Source organism: Cicer arietinum, chromosome 6 (genome assembly GCF_000331145.2).
Source record: "Cicer arietinum cultivar CDC Frontier isolate Library 1 chromosome 6, Cicar.CDCFrontier_v2.0, whole genome shotgun sequence".
In the NCBI taxonomy this organism is placed as follows: domain Eukaryota; kingdom Viridiplantae; phylum Streptophyta; class Magnoliopsida; order Fabales; family Fabaceae; genus Cicer; species Cicer arietinum.
This window is the reverse complement of record NC_021165.2, coordinates 59,199,451-59,209,309: the sequence shown is the minus strand read 5'-3', so window position 1 is coordinate 59,209,309 and position 9,859 is coordinate 59,199,451. Positions and strand designations below refer to the sequence as shown.

At 30.0% G+C, this 9,859-nt stretch overlaps 1 long non-coding RNA gene across 1 annotated transcript; it reads right to left on the bottom strand.

Moving 5' to 3' along the window:
- Nucleotides 1-7,983: 7,983 nt before the first annotated feature.
- On the bottom strand, nt 7,984-8,574 carry LOC140920875 (uncharacterized). Its single transcript, XR_012163458.1, has 2 exons — nt 8,444-8,574; nt 7,984-8,352 (listed from the first exon to the last, which is right to left on the bottom strand). It is a non-coding gene; the product is annotated as an uncharacterized lncRNA (long non-coding RNA).
- Nucleotides 8,575-9,859: the final 1,285 nt, after the last annotated feature.

Genomic DNA, 9,859 nt, shown 5'->3' with positions numbered 1-9,859 from the left:
GTGTTTTGATCGAAAGATGGAATGTAGTCAGGTTGATAATGATCGAATGATGGGATGTAATTGGGATTAAGCATGTTTGAGGTTGATGGTTGATTTGTTGAAGTATGACCACTTTCAAATGTAATGTATAACTTGATGGTGCTGAGTTGTGACCATTGTGCATAAACATCAAACATGAGTTGAACATCTTCGTCATCGCAAACCTTCCTCAATTCAAACCTAGTTGTATTTTCAACAAAGAGGACAAGGTGTCGATAAACTATATCAGTTATCGTGACCTTGTCGTCAAATTGTAACTTTTTCTTAATGACATTCTTTAGACGAGCAAGGTTGCTGCTAGAATGTACTTTGGACGCCTTTTTGTAATCACTTACAAATGTTTAACCTTTAACTCCGTCGATAATTGAATCATTGTAATAAACAATACAAATGACTTGTTGAACAGCCATGATTATGTAATTGATTAAGTATGAAATGTTCGAATGTATGATGAGATGGAATGTGTGGTGATGTGGTGTGATCTAGTTTTCTATTTATAGAAGTTAGTAAAGTGTAGAACAAGGATTCATATTTTTCTACTAAATCATTCACAGCCGTTGATAAATTAATTTGAATGGTCAAGATAAAAGATTTAATAGATCAATTTGATTGATCCAACTAAAATTACAAGGATTCATATTTTCTAACCATCCACAACCGTTGATAAATTAATTTGGATGGTCAAGATTAAAGATTTAATAGATCAATTTGATTGGTCCAACTAAAGTTACAAGGATTCATATTTTTCTACTGAACCATCCACAACAGTTGATAAATTAATTTGGATGGTCAAGATTAATTTGAACAAGGATGCACACTTTTGATTGTAACAAAGATCCACAACCATCGATTAAATGAAATGAGCGGATGGGAGTCGTCTATAAGGGATCGCAACCTGGGGATGCGACTTCTCAAAGAGAGCGTTGCATGAGGATGCGACATCCCACAGGGTTCAGAACTCGGGGATGCGACGTCCCAATGTTTGGCTAACGGGGAGGATGGCTACCTGGCCATGCGATTTCCTATATAAAGACTCCATACCAACATTCTCAAGCACACTTCCTCCAACATTCTTAATCTAAATTTCTTAAATCACACAGCTGAAAATTTCTTCAAGGCATTTGTAGTTTCTTCAACGTTCTTAAACATACTTTCTCCAACTTTACAGATGGAATTATCTACAAATCACAGAGCTGAAATTCGATACATTAACGCATTTGTAAGTATTTTATATTAGTGTCATATATATTGAGTATTTTATATTACTGTCATATATATTTTTTTCAAATATATTATTGTAGTATTTCATATATTATTAATTTCAGATACCCTCGAAGGACAAACTGAAGTGTCATTGTCATGTCAACAAAAAACCGAACGAAGCCATATTACCGTATTTGCAATAGGCCGGATTTGATGAAGTGATCAAACTTGGAAACTACAAAATAGATGTTTGTTTGATTAATGCTATGGTTTAAAGATAAAGACCAAACACTCATATTTTTCATCTCCCGATAGGTGAGTGCACAATAACTTTAGAAGACGTATACTACATTATAGGATTAAATGTTTTTGGTTTTCTTGTTAGCGGTTCAAATTTTGTGAATGTTAAAGATGTATGTCAAGAATACTTAGGAGTTATCCCACCCGAGGGAGCCACGAGGAGTAATTTTATTAAATTAAAATGGCTTAAATACTTTTGACAATATTGGTGAAAATGCATCCGAAGTAGAAAAACAAGCATCATGTTGAGCATATATACTACGTATGATTGGAGGATTGTTGATGCCGGACAAATCCAATAATCATGTACATTTAAAATATCTTTCACTATTGAGCGATTTAAATAAATCATCCCAATATAGTTGGGGTTCAGCAATTTTAGCAACGCTCTATAGAGAATTATGTTTTGCTACGAAATCCAATGTAATGTCGATGGGAGGATGTGCATTGTTGTTATAAAATTGGGCATGGTATCGTTTGACTTGTGTTGCTCCAAATGCACCCAATGCATGAATATTTCCACTTGCACAAAGGTAACTATTGCACATAATTTTTATATATTTTATTTTTTAAAACTTATTACTTACCATATTACTAATTTTATTATATTTTTTATTTTTTATTTTTAATATATTCGACAGATTTAATTCCGGCGGTCTAAATTTCAGTAGAGTTCCTCACAATGATATAGAAGGATATCATAATACAATCGATCATATGATTGTTCTGGAAGTAATATATTCATTCACATCGAGTTGCACTTTTATATTTTTTTTATACCTCTTAATATTTATTTTAGCCTATTGTTTTAACATTCAATTTCATTGGAGACCGTATCTCGGGTTCCATCACGAGGTACCCAAACAAGAGATCAACACTTGAACTACATGTACCTATCTGCACTGTCATCATATCGTCGAAAAACATCATGCAGATAAAGTCGCACTTCAGTTCGGCTTCCATCAACAAATTCCGCAACCTCTAGAGGATATGACGCTCTACCATGAGGTCGACATTAGGCGTAACATTGATGATAATTGGAGTGTTGTTTGGAAAGATGAGATTCAACATTAGAATGAACGTTAGAACTACGTATTGCAAGGTCAGTTCGTAGAAGATATTTTATGCCATAGTAAAGAATATATGAATTGGTTCAGGCATCACACCAAATTATATATATCTGTGGAAAGATACCCGCGTGATCCACGTTTGCAACCTTCAACATATCCTGATGTTCACTCAACCCGTCAATCAATCCCACAACAACATACTATGCACCAAACACCGTCTTTATCATCACCACCACATCTACATGAAGCTGCAGATATACCGACTCAATACTATGTTCCTTCAGTGCCAACAATACCAACTCCCGTTAATCTAACATGGAGCAGAATTTTCTATAATTTGTTTGGTACTCATTGTACAACTCATGAGTCGGCTTATGCTGTTTTTGATTCCATGTATAACGTCGAAACTCAAAATTATACAAAAGTAGGTGGTAGTGGTCCTAATCCACAGACAAATTATAACGAGGATCAACCACAACAACCTCAAGTTGAACAAAGGGTTGGACGAGTTTGACGACCGTGTAGATGTAGAATTGGAGGTCATTTAGATGAAAATAATTAATTTAAATTTGATGTATTTTTTTATTAGTAGTATTTTTTTCTTTTTTTTATTGTATTTTTTTATTTTATTTAATGTATTTTTATTTTATTTTATTAATATAATTTTCTTTTTATTATTATAATTATTATAATTATTAAAATTTATAATGTTATTAAATTTATTATTATTATTATTTATTAATGTATTTTATTAATAGTATTTTGAATTTTTAATTATTTATAATTTATTAAATAATAATAAACATAATTAATAATAAATAGAATTATTTATTAAATGAAAAAAAACTATACTAGTACAAGGTCGCATCCCCGGGATGCGACCTTCTATTAAGAATGAAAAAAAAAAATCCTCTTCACGTCGTCACATCTTGAGGTTGCGATCAACAAATAGGTAAAAAAAGTAGGACATTTCTGTATACTTTTTTTCTTCAGAGTGTGGCATTTTGGTCAAATAAAAAAAAAGGATATAGATAAAAAAAAAAAAAAAAGTCGCCGAAAAGAGGACAAATGGATAATCGAGGCCGGCGAGAGAAGAAGAATGGTCGTTTGAAAGCATAGCGATTAGGGACAAGAGGGTTTAGTTTGTTTCTCAAATATTTTTATTAAGTTGAAACAAAAGGAGAGTGTGATGTTTATGATAGAGAGATAATCATAAGAGAGAAAACAAATATAGAAAGACATAGAGAGATAAAATAGGTAGAGTACATTTAGACAAATGTATCTTTAGGCAAATTTTGTGAGTACCTTTATGCAAATTTTATGAGTATTATGTTTATGATGGTGCTGATAATTAACATTATATTTTTATGTCAATTTAACTAATAAAAGTGTTCACATAATTATATATAATTACCTCAAATTAATTCTTATTTTAATTAGTTATTTTATAAATAATTATATTAAATATATTGTAAATATTTTAGAATTTCTATTTTTACTAATATTTACTACAGCATATTTTGGAGTTAAAATTCTTATAAAAACATGTATATTAGTAAGTATAGTATTGAAAGAAAAAGAAAAAAAAAGTATATATATATATATATATATATATATATATATATATATATGAATTTTAGTTATTATTAATATATTTTTTAAAAATTAATCACTTTAATTTATTTATTTATAAAAAATTATTGATCTGAAAATAATAGAAACCTTTTGGAGATGAAATTATTCTAAAGAAGTGTTAAAAGTTAATTTAAATAATTATTGGTTTGATTTTAATAAAATAAAATGGGATAAAATAGTAATATTGGGGACCATGTGTTGTGTGGCCTAAAATTCATATCTCCCACTACTTTATCAACAATTTTGTTAGAGCATCTCCAACGGTGAATTTAACACGGGTTCATTAAATAGGTTCACTGTGACACATCATCTTGAAACAACTCATTAATTTTTCACTCAGTGAACTCGCCGTGAGTCGTTAAATAAGGTCCACTATTACATAATCTTGAAACAACCTATTCATTTTTTACGGTTTAACCCTTAAAAACCATATTAAGTCCCACAACTTTAATTTATACATTAATATTTTATTTATATTTAATTTTATTAGAACTTAAAATATTAATTTAAATATTTCAATTAATATTATTATACATTATTTTAATTTAAAATAAAATCGAACATAAATTTTTATTACAATAATAAAAATTAAATATTAAATACATGACGTAAATAATTAAAAATGATAAAAGTAAACTAATAAAAAAGGTAACGATAATAAATTTATTATTATTAAACTATGAAAGTACATTTTCTTCCTGAGGAATCGTGATGACATATTGACACAACTCCAATAGTGAACTCGCCAAAAACTGAATTGTTACTGTTATATTTATATATATTTCATTCTTCTTCTATATGTTGATATTGATTGCTATTGACTTATGTTTGAATCGGTACTGTTAGAAATAGTTGTCTATTGGAAATAGTTGTTACTTTATCAATGAATAAAGATAATAACATTGATTCTACTTGTAGTGTGTTGAAAGTGATCTCTTTGTTTTGAAGTCTAATTTAGATTTAAAATGATTCATCTGAAAATCGTTATGTATTGCTCTCACATACATGTGTCATGGTTTGACTTTACAATCACATTTATAGACTTTAACATTTTGTCATTTACTCATGATTTTACTTATTGAATATATTATTTTTATTTTTTAGATGAATGATGGTGATACCTATGAAGAATTTCAACATTTGGAAGCACAAGATGAAGAGATAGATGTTCATACTTAAGTTTTCTTTGTGTATTGTTTTTTTATAGATAAGGATTTTTATTTTTATTATTTTGATTGTCTCCTTATCTCTAGAATATAAATTAAAGAAATTAAATCACTGCGAATACATCGTATGAATGATCAAGAGTTACAACGCATCACCTATTTTGTTTGTTTGCTTGATACATTGTTAACATAGACATATCATATATATGACAATGAACTTTAAATATATATATATAATTATATATATATATATATATAGTATTACTAAATTTTTTATTATTGTAATTGTTATATTTTAAGTTTATTATAGTATATTACAATAATTTTGTATTATCGCAATTGTTATATTTTTAAATTTATTATAGCATTACAATAATAATGTTTTACTAAAATTATTTTTCTAAAATACAATAATTTAAGATATTATTTTTTAAAAAAAGTTATTTTTTGCAACGGTTTTAAGGCGTTGCCGTAACTTAATTGAAAAAGGAACCTTCAATAACGGTTTTAATTTGGCAACATCATGAAATTGTTGTCGTTGTCAATTTGAAAACCCGTTCTGCTAGAGATAGCTATCAATACAATTTTTAAAAAGCGTTGTTGTTTAAAAAAAAAATCATTACGTAAGGCAAAGACAACGCGTTCTTGTAGATTACGACAATAGTTTTTTTTTTTACGTTAAACAACGACTTTTATGTGTTGCAGCAGGGCAAATATGCAGTGAAAAATACAAATTTTTCTATTCAACGTTCACAAGAAAAGATAAACTCTTCTCCATCAACTAATATTTTATTTTATGTCTAATTTTAGTGGATAAATCAACTTCAATTAGAACTTAAGCACAATGTCTAAAATATCTATTAAAAGAATTTTTACTTGTTTCTGTATGGCAATTACAAAGATAAATTAATCTTCACATGCTAGTATTCTTGGGACAAACCCCATAAACAAACCTAACACTACGTCATTGTTTGTTTATGATTTTTACGATTGAAATATGAAATCCATGTGAATAATTGGAGAAAGTCGGATTTAAGCCTCCATAAATCTATTGATGGAACACTACGAAGATCCTCAAATAAGAGAATGTAAATTCATATAAACCTTTTTCTAAAGACAATGCCCCATTGTCTAATAACTTCCAAAGCCTAACTACTTTTCACGTAAATTATGTAATTTAAGGGATGTGTCTCCCTTAGATAAAATAAGTTTTGCCATAAAGATAATTTTTGCACTATTCTAAATCAGCTCCATATTCCTCGTGTAGAGTTTTGGTGATAAGAACCACTCTCTGCAAGCTTGGTTTTAGTAGTACGTTAAGAGGAATACTACAAGCGTTGTTATAAGTTTGAGCTAAATTTTTTCTCATTCACCTAACCATTTACATTAATAGCACTTTTAGGATTCAATGAACCATATACATCAACCGAGCAATTACCGCATGCTCCTTAGTATATCTATCGTATGGTCGATTTTTGGATCCTTAGTATCCACTAGGTCATTAGTAGTAAAGTTTGAAGGATTACATATTTAGATGCCATTAGAGTTTGAAACAAGCAATGCCTTAATTAAAGAATCCATCAATGCCTCAATGCTAGGACCACTGCACCAAAATGATACAACAACGCTTTTAAAATATAAAAAGTATTGTCATAAGTGATATTCACTACGCGAAAAAACAGCTTTTACAGCGCTTTTTTTAAGCCATTTACAGCGCTTTTTCAAAAAAATAAGCGCTGTGGAAACGAGCGCTGTAAATGATACAACAGCGCTTTTATAAAAGCGCTATAAAACATGTAAATACAACGCGCGCTTGTTATGCACATTTTACAGCGCTTCTTCACAAAAAGCGCTGTAATATGCACCCCGTCATATGAGTTATGGGTGTGCATATTACAGCGCTTTCTCACAAAAGCGCTGTAATATGCCCACCCATAATTTCATATATGGGTGTGCATATTACAGCGCTTTCTCGAAAAAGCGCTGTAAAATGCCCACCCATAATTTCATATATGGGTGTGCATATTACAGCGCTTTCTCGAAAAAGCGCTGTAAAATGCCCACCCATAATTTCATATTATGGGTCTGCATTTTACAGCGCTTTTCTTGTACATATTACAGCGCTTTCTCACGGAAGCGCTGTTGAAGGTGCACCATTAAAGCGCTTTAGAACAACATTTTACACCGCTTTTTAAAAAAAGCGCTGTAAAATGTGTTATTTTTTTTTTTTTAAACGCTGTAAATTAATTATTTGAAATGAAAAATGCTTTTTAGCTTTTTATGGCACTTTTTTTAAAAAGCGCTGTCTTTTATCTTTGTACCCAAAATTATTTTTGATCCAAAATCACTTCACAATCAGTAGAACAGAACATATTACAGACAATCAGTAGAACAGAACATATTACAGACAATCAGTAGAACAGAACATATTACAGACAATCAGTAGAACAGAACATATTACAGACAATCAGTAGAACAGAACATATTACAGACAATCAGTAGAACAGAACATATTACAGACAATCAGTAGAACAGAACATATTATAGACAATCAGTTCACACAATCAATAGAACATAAATCAGAACTCTGTAACTTTTTTAACATATATGTAACTCTGTAATTTACAACCTAAGTAACTACATTCAGATACATATATACAACCTAATTTACAACCTAATTACCTACATTCAGATCCATTATATAATAACTAACAGATCCATTATATGCATATATTGTGTCCTATGATCATTTACATATAATAACTAACAGAATATACATTATATGCACTAGCTACCATATAATATTCAGATCCCTTGCCCAGCACAAGCTATTTCCCAGAAAATCAAATAATTTTCATGTCAAGCACGTACTGACACCATTCTTCCTTTAATTCCATCAGATCTTCCTCAGAATATGATGGACTGGAATTGGCAAAGTACTGCAATATAAAAATTGAACATATTATATTAAGTTAGTATCAAATATATAGATAATTTATATATGAAAATCATATAATGCAAATACCGTACCGTTTCTGGGATAATAGTTTTATTCTTCTCAACAATCTCCTTCATGAATCTCAATATGTAGTACCCACAGTCGATGTTATTTGTTTGACGAGGGCACTTTATTGAGATCCATGTAATGTTATTAGACTTCTGCTTCGACACTTTAGCACCTCTTTGAGCTCGATAAACTTTTAAGGCACTATCGAATGAATAAATGTGATTATTAGAGCATGAATATTTATATATATATATATATATATAAATATTCATGCTCTAATAATCACATTTATTCATTCGATAGTGCCTTAAAAGTTTATCGAGCTCAAAGAGGTGCTAAAGTGTCGAAGCAGAAGTCTAATAACATTACATGGATCTCAATAAAGTGCCCTCGTCAAACAAATAACATCGACTGTGGGTACTACATATTGAGATTCATGAAGGAGATTGTTGAGAAGAATAAAACTATTATCCCAGAAACGGTACGGTATTTGCATTATATGATTTTCATATATAAATTATCTATATATTTGATACTAACTTAATATAATATGTTCAATTTTTATATTGCAGTACTTTGCCAATTCCAGTCCATCATATTCTGAGGAAGATCTGATGGAATTAAAGGAAGAATGGTGTCAGTACGTGCTTGACATGAAAATTATTTGATTTTCTGGGAAATAGCTTGCTGCTGGGCAAGGGATCTGAATATTATATGGTAGCTAGTGCATATAATGTATATTCTGTTAGTTATTATATGTAAATGATCATAGGACACAATATATGAACATGCATATGGATCTGAATGTAGTTTAGGTTGTAAATTAGGTTATATATATATACGTATCTGAATGTAGGTAATTAGGTTGTAAATTAGGTTGTATATATGTATCTGAATGTAGTTACTTAGGTTGTAAATTACAGAGTTACATATATGTTAAAAAAGTTACAGAGTTCTGATTTATGTTCTACTGATTGTGTGAACTGCTTATGGTATTTGAATATGTTTTGTTGTTGTGTGCACTGATTGTGAAGTGATTTTGGATCAAAAATAATTTTGGGCACAAAGATAAAAGACAACGCTTTTTAAAAAAAGTCTGATGTTTTTTGGATTCCCATGATGCGTACAAGGTTTTTGAAGAAATGGGTTTGTGTCTGATGTTTTTTGGATTCCCATGATGCGTACAAGGTTTTTGAAGAAATGGGTTTGTGTCTGATGTTTTTTGGATTCCCATGATGCGTACAAGGTTTTTGAAGAAATGGGTTTGTGTCTGATGTTTTTTGGATTCCCATGATGCGTACAAGGTTTTTGAAGAAATGGGTTTGTGTCTGATGTTTTTTGGATTCCCATGATGCGTACAAGGTTTTTGAAGAAATGGGTTTGTGTCTGATGTTTTTTGGATTCCCATGATGCGTACAAGGTTTTTGAAGAAATGGGTT